This window comes from Sorex araneus, chromosome 1 (genome assembly GCF_027595985.1).
Source record: "Sorex araneus isolate mSorAra2 chromosome 1, mSorAra2.pri, whole genome shotgun sequence".
Classification (NCBI taxonomy): domain Eukaryota; kingdom Metazoa; phylum Chordata; class Mammalia; order Eulipotyphla; family Soricidae; genus Sorex; species Sorex araneus.
This window is the reverse complement of record NC_073302.1, coordinates 430,677,036-430,695,018: the sequence shown is the minus strand read 5'-3', so window position 1 is coordinate 430,695,018 and position 17,983 is coordinate 430,677,036. Positions and strand designations below refer to the sequence as shown.

General features: G+C 49.1%; 1 protein-coding gene across 1 annotated transcript in view; it reads left to right on the top strand.

The window, feature by feature from the left end:
- The window catches only part of PLXNA4 (plexin A4), a 437,848-nt gene that overhangs the window by 43,945 nt on the left and 375,920 nt on the right, over positions 1-17,983 (top strand). The window lies entirely within an intron of this gene.

The following is a 17,983-nucleotide window of genomic DNA, read 5'->3' as shown; positions in this document are numbered from 1 at the left end:
CAGGTGGGCCAGGTGGGGGCCTTGCAGTGGCTCACGAAAGCCTTGGCCAGAAGGCTTTTATTTTCTTGTTGATTTCTGGGTCATACCCAGCAGTACTCAGGCAACTGGAGCATGAGCTCGGGACTCCCGATGTTCTATAGGCCTTGGAAGCACCTCCTCGACACCCCTGAAGCCTTTCTCTGGGTGTTTTTTGCTGAGATCAGGATATGATGATAGTGGGGTGTGGGCAGAGGTGTGTGGGAAGCCAGGAAAGGAATTTTTGGGGGGCGGGGAGTCACACTCAGTGATACTCAGGGGTTACTCCTGGTTCTACACTCACTCATGAATTACTTCTGGAAGTGCTCAAGTGATGTATGGGATAACGGGGATCATGTCCAGGTTGGCCATGTGCAAGGCAAGTGCCTTGCCTGCTGCACTATCGCTCCATCCCTAGGAAGGGAAATTTTTTATCTTTCCTCCTTGTTTTTTCCCTCCCAGATTTTTAGTATTAGTCAACATGGTATAAATGTTGTGAATTCCAGGGCCAGAGGGATAGTTCAGGGGCTAAAAGTCTTCCCTTACACGCAGCTGGTTCAGGTTCAATTCTGGTACTGCTTATTGTCTCCCCCCCCTCCCCAAGCACAACCAGGAATGATCCCTGAGCACAGAGCTGGGAGTAAGCCCTGTCTATTGCTGGAGTTGGCCCCAATGCCCCCCTCTACAAGAAAAAGATGTGCTTTCATTTCTCCTAGAGAACCCCAGAGTTTCTCTAAGCCAACTGGAGAGCAATTGCCCTTGGATGATGGCGACAGTGAAGGTTCTACTTCATAGATCAGGAGTGCAGTGTGGGGGTCTTTACTCACTCACCAAATCCTCCCAGGAGCCCCAGACAGAATGTGCTATCAGAACCCGCTTTTAGACACAGGGAGGTTTGGAGAGCAACTGACTTAAGGTAAAAGAAAAGATGCCTGTCTTCTTCCAAGTTCAGGAGCCCTGGTTGCTGTGAGCTGCAGGCGATATTGGAGCCTGGGAGGGTGGGCTGGGGGTACACGGATGGATCCCTCTGGGAGTCCCAGATTCATCCTTTGTCACAGAATAATAGTGTGCCCTGCCATGTGGGCTGGTGAGACCATGGGCTGTGGGATATGTGGCTTCATAGTTGGTGCTTTTTATACCAGGAGAATGCCATGGTTTTGAATCAGGGGGAGAGATCTGGCCCTGGGCCCTTCACAGGGCTTCTGCCTTCATGTAGGTAGGCATGAGAAAGATCTTATTATGCTCTTAAATTGTATTTCCTATGGACATATTGACCTATTGAACACAGGATTACCATCTTTGGAGAATTTTTAGTCATTTTCCATTTATTTAATTCCTACTCAATGGTTCATATCTTTTTTGTTGTGGAGCAGTATGGCTGCTGTCCTATTATGAATGCTCACTCCTTATCAGACGTATGATATGCAAATATTTTCTCCCATCCTGAAGGATTGCTTGTTTGGGCTATTCCTTTAGCATATGTGGCATATACAATTCAATGAGTCTTGACGTGTATATCCAAGAAACCATTATCCAAAAGATAGTGTTCCTATTCATCAGTCCCCTCCCAACATTTTCCAAGGACCCTTTGTAACTGCTCTCTCCCCTTCGGCTTCCTCAGTATGCCCCTAATCACGCTCTCCTAGCCTGTTCTTCACACTGAAGCCTAATGGGAGGATCCTTCATGTGGGACTCAGGAGACCGTGCTCCTTCCTCTCTGGCTCTCTTAGGAGTGGATGCTGAACTCCACGTCCCCACTCTCGCTTTCTCATCTTCCCAGAACAGGCATCATCTGCTCTCTGCAGTTCGCATCCACGCTGGCTGCAGATGAGAATAACCACTTGGGAAGCAAGTGATTATTGCTGTTTTTTAAGGCAATATTTTAATATCTATTTTATAATTAATTCTGAATAATTATTACTTAAAAAATTACTGATGTCTGTCCTTTGATCCTTTGAGTGGAATTTCCAGGGGAAGGGATCCTGGTGCCTTGGGCTTTTTATAAAGTTCCCCAGTGATTCTGATGGTACATTGAGAGGATTTCCAACACAGCCTTTGTATCCAGAATGCCATGGTTTTAAAAAATTTTTTTTTATATTTTTATAAAGTTGCTCACAGTAGTTCATTACAGATAACATTCAAACACCAATCCCACCAGCATGCACCTTCCACCACCATAAGAGGAAAGTGTGTGAAGATTGTTTCATTTCATCCTGGACCATTTAGGCCCTTATATAAGAGATTACAAGCATGCATGTTAAAACCAAACAAATGTGTGCTACTTTTGGTACATCAGTGAGCTAGAGTATAAGAGTATAAAGTATAAGAGGTCGCGCTTCAGGACATTCTGTATTGCTTTCTCCTGGGAGCTTTATTTCATAGTCTCTGGATCTTGCTGTTGATGAGATTATATGGGGCAGTTTGTGGGTGTGACTGCCAAGCTACTGGGAAAACTGGGGATCTGGGGAGAGGAGACTCAGTCCTGTTCTGAGCGAGCTTGGAGATTTCAGTCATGGGTACTGCATACCTGGGTTTTTCTCCAGGTTCTCTCATAGGTGAGGCTCATTGAGCTTGAGAGCGACCTTGAGTGTGGTTGCGGTTGGGTTCTGGAGATTTTCAGTTGTTGGGGGTTCTGCTGAGGCGTTAACCCACCCCCCTCCAAGATGCCCTGGTAAAGACAGCCTGGCGCGGCGTCAGGACATTCTGATGCCATGATTTTTCTTATTGGTTTAATGCAGACTCACAGGAACACAGAAGGGTAGATCAGAAAGACAGAGCTTGTGAAAGACAAGGACACTGAAGAAGATGTGAGGTATAGTCGGGATACAAGAAGTGTCTTTAGTTACTACTTTCAGTTGTTAAATAAGGTGAACACCTGGCAAGCCTAGGGAAGGATCCTCTAAGTTGGGGTTACCATGGGTAAGAGTCTAACTTTGCCAGTGTATTTAGACAACAGATCCTCAGCACTAACTCCACTCAATGTCCAAACTATAGTTACTGAAGGTAAAATGCCACCTCATTCATGCATGGTAAAGGAGCTTGTTCCTCCCTATTCAATGAGAGGATGCTGCCTGCTGTCCTATGCACCATTCGTGTCCTCAGCACACCTGGAGAGCACATCAGTAACCTGTGGGACTATGGGGCAGAGCAATGAGATGCTTTCAGTCTCTGGGAGCAGAACCCAGGAGTAGCGTGTACTGTCATGGGTGACCAGACCCCACGAGAGACCGCAGGTCAGGGGGCTCTTAAACAGGGCCAAACAGTGTTCAAGAGCATCATCACACACCAGGTGCTTGCTTCTTTCTGCTCAGCCTTTGTGGGCACCTTGGTGAGCATCTGGAGCAGAAGTTGGCAGCTCCTGACAGCATTGTTCCTGGTGAACAAGGAAGGAAGTGGGGGTGCTCCTTCACCTGGCGTCAGTCAGCCTAACTGGGTAGAATGGAGCGGCTGTTCCCAAAGGTGTCCCTGGCATTGGGGAGAAGCCCATTGTGATTGGTTACACCCAGTTGAGTCTAACCACTGTGCCTGTGGAGCAGGGGCATCTTCCGGTCAGAACTGATCCCCTTCCAGCTGGTGCCCCTGTGGCAAGGCAAATGCCTGAATGAAGTTGGGGGGATCTACCAATAAGAAAGAATCAATGGGGGACCAGCAGCCCTGATGGGTGAAACTGGAAACAGAAACAGGGGCTGGCGGAGCTGAGAACCCTGCACCCATACTGTTGGAAAACATCATGGCTAAGAGCTGTCCCTCTCGAGAGTAGCAGAGTATGAGTTTCCTGTTGAGTCCATACTCATGCCTAGTGCTCTCTCTGCTTCACTCTCTCTTTCTCTCTCTCTTTCTTTCTCCATTTCTCTCTCTCTCTTTCTCCCCCTCCCACCCCCACCTCCTCTCCTGCTCCTCTGTTTGGTGTGATATAAAAACCTAGCAGTCTTGCTATTTTGCTCAGTGCTCCAGGCCGACCACCGGAGTGGGTTAACACCTTCTTTATTTAGACAGTCTCGATTACAGCCTTTTGAGTTACATTCGGGTCTGGAGGAAAGGCCCTATCACTGTGCATGGGCTTGAGTCCTGGTCTCTTACAACAGTGATTGGCTCCTCCAGATAATCTGGTGCTCCTGGGCTGTGTCTTGATTGTTATGAAACCGAGTCTCAGAAAATCATCTTATTTCCTTGCTCCAGAGGCTTCTTTCTGGAGCCTCTGGTGCAGACTCTGTCAACTATTTCCCAGGCTGTTTGGAGGTGCTGTTCAGATTGGAGCAGGCAGCATCACAGGTGGAGGTTGACTCTGGACAATACGGGGGTCAGTGGAAGAGGGAGTAGTTGAAGGGCGGAGACCAACAGAAGTGTGATGTGATCAGGTGTCAATTCAGGTGGGAATACAGGTCATTGGTCGGTTACCTCATCGATCTATACCAGCCGAGCATTTTGCCTCATTGATTTTTCATTGCCGACTGAATCTTGTTCATCCGTTCACTTAGAGATTGCTTCATTTCTTTTCCATTCATTATTTTTTTCTTGCACCTGCTGGACATGTTATCACTCTATATTGTCCTTACTCACTGCCTACACTCTTTACCCCTTTCTCAGACAATCTCTGTGACCTTGGGAAAGACCTTTAATGTCTTGAAGCCTCAGCTTCCTCATTTGCCAAAGGAGAGATGATGATTCCTGCTTGAAAGAGTTAGGAGCTGGGAGGTAGTGGGGTAATAGCACCCGTGTGGGGGATGGTCAGGGTTGTGGGGAAGGGAACTCTGGGCTTGGACAGACTTGGCATGAGAGGAAGAACCAACAGCCAGTCAGGGAGGGGCTGAGATCCCGCAGCCTCAACTCTCATCCAGCAATTCTGATTCCTCCTGCCAACTGCTGACCCTTTGCCCACACTGGCTGCAGAGAATGGGATGTGTCTTCCTCATAGCCTCAACCCCGATGTGGATTTACAATTGTCCATTAATACCTAATAGCGCAGCTGAGACGAAGCTGCACATTTGAACAGAACTTTGCCGAGGGACCTGGGGATAATAAAAAGGAAATAAATGGAGTTGCTATAAGAAGTCAATGTGGTTGCCAAGTTATGGCTTCCTTTGCTCTGTCTGAGGATGAAGTTCTGTTTTCATGCTCATTGTGCATCAGGGAATGCTGTCCATACCTGACCCTAAGCTAGGACCTCTCGACCCCTTTAGGTTTACACACAAATGACCATTTGGGGAAGCCTCCTTTTACCCAGGTGACAGATGTTATGAATGTCCCACCACTCCATGAGCAGAGCCTTACAGCACTGACCAGGACAGAGGAGTCATTATCATCAGATTAAACCCCAGCTCCCCCACTCCCTTGCCCCGCTCTATGGCATCAGTACCACCATCGTAATAAACAGAGAAGCTGTGAGGTACCTGGGAAAGAGTACTTGATATTGAAGCCACTCTTGGGTGGAGGATGATGGGTCTTTGAGTTTAGAAATAAGGTGGGAGAAGATGAAGCAGAAAGCCGTATTTTGCTCACAGATAGTCTCATTTTATCCTGTTTTCCTCTGTGTTCATTTTGTTTTTTGATAGCATTTCAAATAATCCTAGAGAAAATTGCAGCCTTTCTCTGTTGAGCTAAGAATAATGGGAAAGGAGGGTGTAATGTTGTTTGTCTTCGTCCTGGAGGTTAGAGGGAGGGCACATTGCATATCTGTGGGGCTTCGTGAAGGTGGACGCAATCTGACACTTGCATGTCCCCTAGCAGAAAGCAGAGGGTACGTGGGACAGTCTGTCCCTCTTGTTCTAGCTGCTGCCCATTTTCCTTCCAGACCCAAATCTTGGAAGATTTTTTTTAATTTTTCCAAATTGCCAATGCACTTAACAGGATTTTTATAAAGACTAAGTGAGAACATTGAAGAAAATGTGTTTTGAGGAGAGGAAGCGAGCACATCAACATTTCCCAAAGTGAACACTACTGAACAGTGTTCCTGGAGATACTCATTGATGTTTTTCAATAAAAATTCCTTACTCAAACACATTTGAGATGCCCCAGTGGACACATGCTCAACAAGGATCTTTATCGAAGCACCTCACTGGACTTTAATAGGCAAACGTATCTCCTGACCCTTCAGGAGGTTGATTTGTCATTTCTTCAACTTTCTTAGCTGCGGAAGGGCTCCATTAGTCCAGCTAGATATATTTCAGTCCAGCCAGATGTCACGCACTGCGGGTGGATGACAGGCATGCTCATATTCTGAAAACTATCACATTGCCCATATTTATATCATTTCAACATTCCTTTTCATTCCTACCAACGTCCCTGAAATGGTAACTGGGAGTAGTAGTGACTTGAGTCTTAGAAAAATTTTTGTTCTGGGGGATTCTTTTCTTTTTAATTAAAAACAGTTTTTTTTTCACAAACATACTACCACTTGGATGAATCTTCAAGGCTTGGTGCTAAGTGGACTCAATCAATCACATGGACTGATTTTGTAGCCACAAATATTATAGTAGTCCACCTCTCTGAGAACAATCCTTAGAGAGAGAAAGAGTGTGAGTTTCCAGTGGCTGTAGGAAGAGAGATTTAATGAATTGGGGCTTAATAGGGACTAAGTTATAGTTGGGAAGGAAAAACATTTTGGAGTTAGTGATGGTCTTAAAATAGTGTGAGTGTCCTTGAAACCCTTGAATTAATCACACACTTGAAAAAGCCAAATGGGAAAAAATTAATGTTTTTAAAAATTTAATGCTTTGAAATCCTTGTCCTGAGTTCTTTCGATTTCAGTTTAATTTCTGGCCTCCAGTGTTTGGTTGGTTTGTGTAATTGGTGCCCAGGATGCTCTTTAGAACTTGACTAAAGAGAAGATTCAGGCTGGGATGTAGGTGACTGATGTCCATTATCCCCATGGGGTTCCCTCCTTAAATGTTGTTAATTGGAAAAACATATGTGTATGTATAGTTTTACTGGGGTCAAACACAGTGATGCTGGGGTGGAGGTTGCATTCCTCCTGGCAATTCTTAGGGCTAGTAGTGCTCAGCGACCACCGGGGCTATACCCAGCCATGCCCAGGGTGGGCCATGGAGTGCCAGAGATTCATCTCAGGACCTCACATAGGCTGGGCATGTGCTTCACGACTTGTGTTATCTCCTGACCCAATATTTTAATTTTATAAGAAAAAGTATGAAGTTTTCAAATTTGCCTCTATTTCATAAACATTTGCAAGTTTCCTTTAGTAAAACAAAACACCTGAGGTGATTATCCTATTTTCAGAAAAAAGAAGCATAAAGTGTTTGGTCAACAAGAAAAATATGGAAGTTAGCATCACCTTCTTTTAGCCAGGCCTTTGGGTACAACCTGTATGTCAGTTTCGGGACTGTAACAGGAAGAATGCCCAGACACCTGTAGGAATTTTATAGACATACTTTCTCATCTCAGCCTCCTCACAGTAGTTCTTGAGGACCAGTCCCTTTTCTAGATGCCAAAATCATCCTTTTCACCCTGTGTGAGCATTTAAAGGACATGTTTTCCACCATCCTTGCAGCCATTTCTCCCAAGGAGCTCTTTTGGTATCTGCCTTGCCCTGGCCCTCCCAATCCAGAATAGGGATGTATTTCGTTGGTTGTTTAGCTCCTTAAGGGGGTGGCCAGCAGTGGGTGAGGTGACCATACATCCTCACTGCTGGGGACCTGAAACCTTAGAATCTGTGGGAATAGGAAAGGGAGAACCAAGGGAAGTCTTCAATATGAGCTTTGCTTGATTAATACTGTGTATTTTTTAAAAATTCAGAGTGGTTTTCATAGATGGAGATGACTTTCAAAATTTAATCATATTTTGGAAGCCACCCACTGCAATTCAGTGACCGCCTTGCCCATGTCTAGGGAGTAGTAGTGCCTGGTCCCAAACTTTGATGCCAATTTTCAGAGGATTGATGGGGAGAGGAGGGTGAGTGGATATATAGCTCTGTTCAGCTTCCGGCTGCAGGGAAACTCCTGCCAAGATTTGAGGCATACAGCTGAAATATGTTTTGTATTTTATGAGCTTTGGCTCATGGTGGAATTAAATAGCACTAATTGCATGAATATAGACCAGTGAGGGAGACAACTGTTCACTTCCTGATTTTCCTTGGAATTGGAGAAGAAAGGGAGGAGGCAGAGGACAGGAGGAGAGTGGGAAGAGAGTTGTCCCACGCGACAGTGTGTGCTGGCGAGAGTGTGTCCTTGGCTCAGGGAGCCCGGTGGAGCCGGGTCACTGCCTGGGGGAGTGTCTCTTGGCTGGTGGGCGGGTGATCAGCAGCAGAAGTTGTCTGGGGGAGTTGTTGGCACGAGAGTGTTTGTGGAGAGGTGTTGAGCGCTTCTTTTCCAAATTTCTTGACTCTTTTTCGGTTAGGAAGTCTACTTTGAGATTTTAGTCTGAGGAAGAGGGCGTCCTACTCTTTTTCTAGTTCTTCCAAGGATAAGACATGCAGTGAGCAAGATTACCTTATCCTGTGTGTGTGTGTGTGTGTGTGTGTGTGTGTGTGTGTGCGCGCGCGCGCAGTCGCGAGCGTAGTGGGGGTGGGAGTGAAAATACAATGTCCTGGGGGGATGGGGAAGCTCTTGAACTTGGAGGACTCCCATTGGCTCTTTGGTGCTCTGTCCTGTGTGGAGGCCCTCAGAGGTCAGAAGAAGAAGTGAAGTTCCCCTCTCTGAAAAGAATTTTTTTAAAATTTATCATTGATTAAAAATTTTATGGTATTTCTGGAGTTTTAGTTTTAATCATCTATATGTGTGGACACAAAGTGAAGTCCCCCCTCTCTGAAGGACTCACTCCATCCCATCTGCCTCTGTGAAATGAGCCGATACCCAGTGGACAAAGCACAGCTTGTCTCAGAGGTCTCTGTCAAATGCCTTTTCATTCAGGTAACTGCCCCTGGCCCCAACCATGTCCATGATATGGTGATTCCAGGAGGGCTGCCCTAGGGACAGTGGTCAGCCAGTCTCAGTGAGCTGAGAACCCGCCTCCTTGGGCCCTGGCTAGGACAGGAGAGGAAGGCTCAGGGAGAGGGCATCTCCTTGGTGAGTGGGTGGGGGGAGTCCATTGCTCCCTGAATAGCCAGGCTGGGTGTCCAGGTCAGGAAGGCCAGGCCAAGGGTCCAGTGGGGACAGAGGGTTACGAGAGCAGCAGCACGCTTTCTTAACATGTGAAAATCAGGCCACAGGGAGGCTTAGCAGTGTCGCTCAGCGGTCCAGTGCTTGCCTTGTTTGTGTGAGTCTCTGGGTTCAATTCCAGCTGCTGCAAAAAAACAACCAAATGAAAAGGCACGTGGAAATCAGTTGGCTAGGCAAGCCCTCAACCCACTGAGCCAGGAGCCTTGGAGAAACAAGGTCTGCATGGGGTGATGGTTGTTCCCAGCTACGGGGGCCCACAAGCTCCTTCTCTGTCACTGACCTCTTGGGGCGGTCCATGTGATAGCAAATGCCGCCTTTGCTGCAGCTTCATGGGCTCCAAGAGCATCCCCATGGAGTCCCTTCATTTCTGCAGAGCTGCTGGCCAGCTGGCCAGTCGGGACTCTCAGCAGACAGTGATCACCCCACCTTCAAATACGACAGGTCCAGAATCTGGAGTGGGACAATATGACTCCTAGTTATGGATCAGGCCACTTTCTTCCCTCCCTCCCTCCCTCCCTCCCTCCCTCCCTCCCTCCCTCCCTCCCTCCCTCCCTCCCTCCCTTCCTCCCTCCCTCTCTCTCTGCCTACTCTTGCCTGCACTCAGTGGGTCATCCTGGCAGTGCTAGGGACACTATGTTGTGCCAAAGACTTGAACTTGGCTTAGGTATTTAAACCAGGAGCAGAGGGTTGCAGTGCAAGTATCTTCACCCCCGTACTCTCTCTCCAGCCCCCATGGTCTGTTTCTTTAAACGAACATGCTGGAAAGAAGTTGCTGCTCTGTCCTCCCTGCCCAGGCTTCTGTGGAGAGGGTTGTGTTTCTCGAGCCTCACAGCCAGCCTTGGAGTAAAGAGAGTCATTGCTTAGCGACTCCCCCGCCTGGCGCACAGCGCCCGGAATCCGAGGGGCTGCGCTGTCTAATAATAGAGCTCCATCTTGGGCTGCCCCTCCTGCTCGCTCTGCTCTGCTGGGAGCAGCACTTGGCCAGGCTGCGGTGGTTCTGCACTCAGGGGTGGCTGGGGGGGGGGGGGTCACTCAACGCCAAGGCCGGGGAGGCCCTGGGGGAGGAGCAGGCATAGATGGGGGCCGCCTGGGTCCCATGAGGACCTCCTCTCTGAATGGGGGCGGCTCCCACACTCACCCTCCTGCCGAGGTCTCTGCCAGGCAGTTGCAAAGGTCCTGCCCGTGGTAATCGCCTTTCTCCAGCCCCCTTTAATAAACCGGGAAGGAAGGATTAGCGAGCCCCCAGGTGCTGAATTGCCGGGGGATCGGGGTGGTTGCCTGGCGGCACTGGCCTCTAAGTCTGTGCCTGGCTCCCCATTGCTCCCCCTTTCCTGTCCCCTCATACCCTCGCCTGCCCTTCCCCCAGCCACCCAGATTATGCTTCTGCATAATCGGAGGAGAGGCAGACACAAGTGGGGTGAGGGCTCAGGGCTAGGGCCGGCAGAAATCTCCCGGGCTCCCAACCTCCAGCCACTGTGGCATTCCGTGGAGTTGCACAGAGTCCGCCCATGCGGAACTTCAGGAGTCCTCCCTTTCTCATCCGGGTGAGAACAGAGGCAGCCCTTGGAGGGCAAAAGCTCTGACTTGGTTCCTCCATGGTAGACACCCAACCCCTCACTTCCCCACCCCGCTGGCTCCTTCAGTGCCATTTCTTTAGGAATGGGGCACCCATAGCTGACGTGGCACCAAGGATCATGAAACCAGGGCGGGGGGGGGGGGGGAGGTGCGTGTGTTGAGGGCTTGTAGCCTGTAGCCAGGGGCGTGGACGGGGCAGAGGTATCACCTGAGAATGTGATTCCCCAGAGACAGAAATGACATCTCGTTGGAAGGCTTCCAGCTGCAGAAACCAAGAGTTTTCTCTCTTCTTCCATCCCCCTTGCAGTTGTTTTGGTAGCCAGGTGTTGAACATATCTGGTTGTGGCACTACACACTTTAGTTGTGCTGTATATGTGTGCGCACTCTCTCTGTCTCTGTCTCTTTCTGTTTCTGTGTTTCTCTGTGTCTCTCTGTGTCTCTGTCTCTGAAGTCAGGGTCACACTTGGGCCTGTGGGGGTGGTGTCAGGACTTGAATTTGGAACCTCATACCTGCCCATCTCCTGAACCAGACCCTCAGGGCGTGACACCAAGTTTCTAAGTGAGGATTGCAGCCCAGGAAAATCCCTACCAGTTTCCCAAGGCGAGATTCTGCAAGGGGAGATGACCAAGTGGAGCAGGAGTCTGCGAAAGGCCTCTGTCAGTTTGGCTCAGTGGTGGTCTGGTGTTTCTGGGAAAAGAGTCAGTGGGGGCGGGGGGGATGCAGGAAGATAGGACGGTGGGAAGGGTGCTTGCCTTGCACTTGACTGACCCCAGCACCCATCATAGTCTCCCAAGCACCATCAGAGAGATCCCTGAGTACAGAGCCAGGAGTAAGCTCTGAGCACCACTGGGTGTGACCCCCCAGGCCAAGCAGACAAAAGTCAAGTGGCCTGTGGGGCCTTCCCAACCCCCTCACTGCCCGGCTGCATACCTGGACCTTCTGGAAGCCTGGACCGAGGGAGGGAGGGTCCCTGGCCAGAGCAGAGCGCTGTTGTGCTCTGTTGGGGGTCATCTCCCACCCCTCTGGCTGACTTGACCTCTGGCTTGGGGGACACAGAGGCGGAGCCTAAAGAGCCTGTCCCCGTGTCAGCAGGGGCTCTGCAAAGTGCCCGATTTTGGGGATCTGCACATGTCCCCTGCCAGCGTCGCCTGGCGCTTCTTCCTGGTGTGCCCGGGAGGAGCCAGCAGCTGTCCCCCACATGCTGCCACTGCCTGAGTTCTGTCCTCGTCAGACTGGGCTTCTAGTCTGATGCAGATGGCCCAGCACAGTGGACGGTCCTTCAGGCCCTGCTCTCTCCAGCAGGGAGAGGGCTGTGGGAAAGACACCCCCAGTTCCTAGCTGCCCTGGCCTGCAGTGTCGCCCCAAACGGTCCCATGGTCACTGTTTCACTGTGTCCATGTTCTCAGGAGATGGTGTGGGAGCGGAGAAGCAGGAAGTGGAGGCGTACCTGGGGTTCCTCTAGCCCCACTACCAGCCCCAGCTCCACACTGCTGGCTGCTTGGAGCGGGGTACACACACACTTTGGGGGGCGATTGCATCCCTACTCTTTGGCCTCATCCAAGAGTGGGGTTACTGGGGCTGCATGGAAAATGGTGCCGTGCCTGACTTGAAGTCGGCACTTGGCCCGAACTCCCTGGACACTGAGAATGACTTCAGCAGGGGCCAGTGAGAGGGGTCAGTGGGAGCCCCTCAATCTCTGCGGGGGACGTGGGGGCATGCTTCTCTTTCTGATTTGGATGTTTTAGAGCCCTTGCTTTGGGCTGGGAGCTCCCCAAGAAGGCCTGCTCCATCCCCGTTCACAGGGGGACGCATGCTGACTTTTCCTGTTAGTGACTGAACTGGAATGAACTGAACTAGATCTCCGCTAGAACAGAACACAGAGTTTTGTTCACAAGCGCAGCTCCCGCCCCTTTCCTCTGTGGCGCGGGGCCACGGGTCTCCAGATTTAGTATGTGGTGAAGGTGCTCTCCCAGCTGGTGGGCCATGAGCTCTCATCACAAGTCATGTTCAAAAGCTACAGTTTCCAGGAGGCATTTGGAGTCATGCTTTTTCAAGGGGTGGGCGGGTATTTGTATGCAGCTCAGAGCAGGCTAAAACCAGTGTTTGGAGTGTGGTGTCAGTCCCCAAGCTCACTTGGTGCGTTAGCCGTGCATGACGCCGGATGCCAGGCCAGGCCACGCGCCCTTCTGCGATGTGGTCGTCATTCACTCACGGCTCACTCATTCTCCATTCACTCATCTGTCATTCACTCTTCATCATCTATCCATCCATCCACTCGTGTGTTCTCAAACTGTAGATCGGGGGCTGTGCTTGCTTGGACTTGGAGAATGTAGTGATGAAAAAGGCATCACTGTGGACCTTCGAGAGCTCCTCTTTTGAGAGAGGGGATAGGATAGCATCCATGGACTGGTGCCACCGAGTGTGTAAGGACAGAGGCCGTGTGTGTGCGGGGAGATGAGACCCTGATTACTGTCCTGACAGAGTATAGAGACATCACAGAACAGGCCAGCCTCAAGGACGGCTCCCTCTGAAGCGGGCGCTCTAAGTGAGGGGGTCCAGGCTGCACCCCCCCCCCCGGCATTGTTAACCACCTGTGCAGATGGCTCAGAGCAGGAACAGGTGGAGAACATCCCAGGAGACCTGCCAGTGCAGCCTGCAAGGCAAATGCTTTGTACACAGGGGAGCACTGTGTTTGCTTGGGAAAGTCAGCACACACCCATGCATGTACACACACATACACACATGTACACATGTGCGTCTGCACACACACTCTCCCCCAATCTCCCCTGGGGTGAAGCCTCCCTCTTTGTGACTCTCATGTCTCTCTGTGGGCAGCGGGACACGGAAATATCCTTCTGCCTCATTCCTTCCTAAAGAGGATGCTAAGAGACCTTCAGCCCTTGCTCTAATAGTTGGCTCTTTGTTTTCCCTCTGGCACAGGCCAGGATTCCTTCATTCACGTGTGTCGGGAAACCCAGCCTTCCCCAGCTTGTATGAAAAGGGAATCGGGACTCCCTTTTCCTAGAACTGGAAAGTGTCAGCACAGAGCTTGCCTTCCGAGGCCCAGACCATGGGGGTATCTGGAGAGTCCCCAGAACAGTACCCTGTAGCCCACACCCCCAGCCTTCAGCTCTGCTCTCCTCAGGACTTTGGCTTCACTCTCTCAAAGGAGCATCCTCACAGTGCTGCCCTTACAGTATGGTCCCCATAGCTCTGCACCTTCTCATCACCCACCTGCCTCCCGGAGTCCCATCCAGCCAATCTCTGTGATGCCCGCCACCCATCTCTGTGCTGATTGGCTTGGGCCCAGGTCAGGAGAAATCCCCAGACAGCTGGAGTCATTCCTTTTAGAAGCATCAGGGCTGAGACAGGTGAAGGGAAGCCCAAACAGTGGAAACTTCGAGTGTGTTTCAGGCTGTTTTGACGGTGACTGTATTAGAGTTCTCCAGGGAAACATAAACAAGATATACAACATACCTTTAGAGATATAACTCTCTCCGTACATAAAACACAGCACACTCGGCAGGAGATGTAGGGTCCTCATGTATTTACTTTACATATCAGCTCCTTTCATTAGAGAAGCTCCAAGGACAAAAGTTGCAGGACAGGCCTCCAGGCTCCAGATCCAGGAGAGAGCTCTTACTGGGTTCAAGTCCAAGGCCATCTGCTGGAAGGAGTCCCCTCTAGAGCAGAGCCAAGTCTTTTGTTCTATTCCATTTTCAGCTGATTGGAGGGGCCACTCATTTACATTATAGGGAAAAGTCTACTTTCCTTCAAGCCCTCTGGTTTGAATGTGAATCTCATCCCCAAACACCCTCACAGATACACCCAGGGCAAAGTCTGACCATCTAAATGCGTGAGGTGGCCCAGCCTAGTAGGCCTGTAAAATTAGCCTTCATGATGGTCAAGAATTAGAAAACATATTGGCTTCACATTCAAATGTGTAGCTGTATGTACATGAATATTACATATGCACAACATACATATATATGTGTACTACTGAAACTATGTATATATGAGTACATTGAGTGTATATCTTCTATACATACACATCTATGTTTGTACCTGTATGCATGTACATATTAAGAATATGTATTTGTTACAAATGTATATGGGCTGGAGTGACAGCACAGCTGGTAGGGGGTCTGCCTTGCGGGTTCGATTCCTCCACCCCTCTCGGAAAGCCTGACAAGCTACTGAGAGTATCTCTCCCGCATGGCAGAGCCTGGCAAGCTAGCTGTGGTGTATTCAATATGCCAAAGACAGTAACAACAAGTCTCACAATGGAGATGTAACTAGTGCCCACTCGAGCAAATCGATGAGCAACAGGATGACAGTGACAGTGACAGTGACATATGTATATACACAGATAGATGTACATATTGAGTGCATACAAGTATGTGTGGATATGTTGAGTGTATACATGTGCACATATATGTGGGTATATATCCAAAGATCCATATGTCTCAACAAAAGTCTCCTTAACAAACTTATCATGAGGTCAGGGCAATAGTACAATGGGTAGAGTGTTTGCCTTGTATGCGGCAGACCCAGGTTCGATCCCTGGCATCCCATATGGTTTCCCGAGCACTGCCAGGAGTAAATTTCTGAGTGCAGAGCCAGGAGTAACCCCTGAGTCTCCCCAGGTGTGACCCAAAAAGAAAAAAAAAACAAACTTATCATTCTTTAATGTGACATACTCTTATTTTTATTTTTCTCTTATTTTGTTAAAAATAACATCACTTGTGATACTCTCAGCTAGCATCTAGACTAGTGGTGTGCTGTAGGCTATGGTCATTGAAACACCATGTTAGAATACATCTTCTTAATTTGTCACCCACTGGCATTGTTCCTGAGGGTTAGGACTCAGTTTGGAAGGCTAGGTAAAATGCAGTGGGTAGCTGAGGAGTGCTAAGGCCTTTCTTGCTGACTATGTGTGACTCCTTGCTGAGCTCTCTACCTTTTCATACCTCAGTTTCTTTGTCTATAAAGCCACTATCCTGGTAAATACCTCTTCTACTGAACCGTGTTGCTGTGAACAATGAAATCAGAAAACACTTAGTAAACTTGAGCGTAATTTTGTAAAGTAATTGCTATTTTAAACCACTATGCAATAACTTTCTTCTCTACCACTCAGGAATCTGAGAGGATGGTGCGATTTCATGAAAATTAGTTTGAGCTCTTCAGCACTTGCCACGTAAAACAAAGACAGCCCCAATTTCTTCAATCACAATGATGATCAGTTTCTAAAAATGAGTTCTATCTCCCTGGAGATCACTCAGAATTAAAATCTGATTTCAAAGAAGGGAAAACTGCACTGTGTTTGGGTTTGATTCGAAGACTTTGACTTCCTGTCTTTACTCCCCTTTCTCACTCTACCCAGTTCAGTGAGTCCTTGGGGGGTGGGGGCAGTGGGGGGGCAATCCTGCAGGGATGTTGATGATGTGTCTTGCCTGTAAGGGATAAGAGTGAGGGTGTGGCTCAAGTGGTATTAAAACGTCCTTGTCTGGTGTGTGGCCCAAAATATAACCTACACATACCAACAAGCACCTCACAGCTAAACGCAACACGCCTGCGCAGTCAAACAGGAACGAGATGATCCGTACAGAACCCACACAGACCCGTTCCTGGGGGAGAAGTGTAGTGAGGCTTCCAAACCCTGGGATGCCAATACCTCTGCCAGCCTCATTGTAAAACAGATGCTAAAGGCGATTGTAGTGAAAACAACGAATCCAAGTCCTTTTGTAAAATTGGCACAACAGGGCAAGAGCTTTTCCAATAGTGGAGAAAACCTACCTGAGCTGCCTGTTATAATCAGGGTGTGGCAGAGTGGGGGACCGCCAGTACTGTAACCAGCTAACTGAGCGGCTGAGAAATGGTGGAACTTGGGTGGAGGTTTCCTAGGTTGAGATGGGGTTGATGGGATGGAACGGAATGAAAGTGATGGGAAACTTAGCTTTGCCTAAACCAGGACATCCTGGGAAGCGAAGCCTGGGAGCTCTAGCGTAGGAAGGTGGCAACTGGGTCACCTGTGTGTTCGATGGTGTCTTTGGTGGGGCAAGCTGAACCTCTGGCTCGGTTATAAGTCTCTTGGGTATTGTCCAAGACCTCATACGTGGCCATGGGTGCCCCCTTTCCCAGAGTTAGTCACTTCACCAGTCTGGACGGAGGAAAGTGAGCTGCTTCACTGTGTGTTACGTGAGTGTCAGATAAGCGATGGGGGGAATATGTCTTGGCACCTTTATGCTTGGTCAGTTCCTAATTACAGGGACATCCTCTTCTTGTCTCTTGGACAACACGGCTACATGGTTCTGAGGCTTTGAGTGTATGCAGTAGTAGGTTTGCTTTCCCCAGGGCTGGCTGACTTCCCATATAGGGGCTCCCGGAAGTTTCCTGCATAAGGTCGAGTATTATGCCCTGGCCTACACCTGTGAAATTCTGTTTGTTTGTTTATTTATTTATTTATTGCTTTTTTGGGTCACACCCAGCGATGGTCAGGGGTTATTCCTGGCTCTGCATTCAGGAGTGACTCTTGGTGGTGCTTGGGGAACGATATGGGATGCTGGGGATTGAACCCAGGTCAGCCACATGCAAGGCAAATGCCCTACTCATTGTACTATCGGTTCCAGCCCGCTTGTGGAATTTTGGGGTTGGCAGCCATGTCTGAGAATTGAGTAGCCAGCAGAGCATGTGACTCCCAGAGAATATTCTTCTGTCTCCTCTCACAAGAAGGCCAGGAGCTGATGCCAAAATTGCTCCTGAAAAAGGCAGGTGACAGCTCTTGGTGGTGACAGAAACACTGACACCTGGGTGTAGTCCACAATCCCTCTATCCTCCCTGAAACTTACTATGTCACCTCCCACGAGACACCAGATTTCTCTGGCTTTCCTAGTCGCTAAAGTCAGGGACTGGGAATCACTGAACTGGATCATATCCTTCAGATGGGAAACCATCTAGATTCTTTTCTGATAGTTCAATTTGTACAGGCAATTCCAGAGGATCCGTATGAACGCCTCATCACCCTAATTGAGATGGTACCATCTTGGACCATCTGGTTATCAAAGTCCTAATTCTTTTCATCTTATTTCAGTCTCAGATGCCAACCACTGCTATCATTTAATCAATGATCAGTTAGGCAGTTATCAATTACTTTGTCCTGGACCTCGGCTCAGCGCCATGCACTTTCTGGTCATTAGCACTTCCTGAGTGGGTGCCCGTTGGCAGGCAGGAAAGCCCTTTTAGGTTATGCTCTGTGAATCTCTGGTCTTCTGCTTTTTTTTCC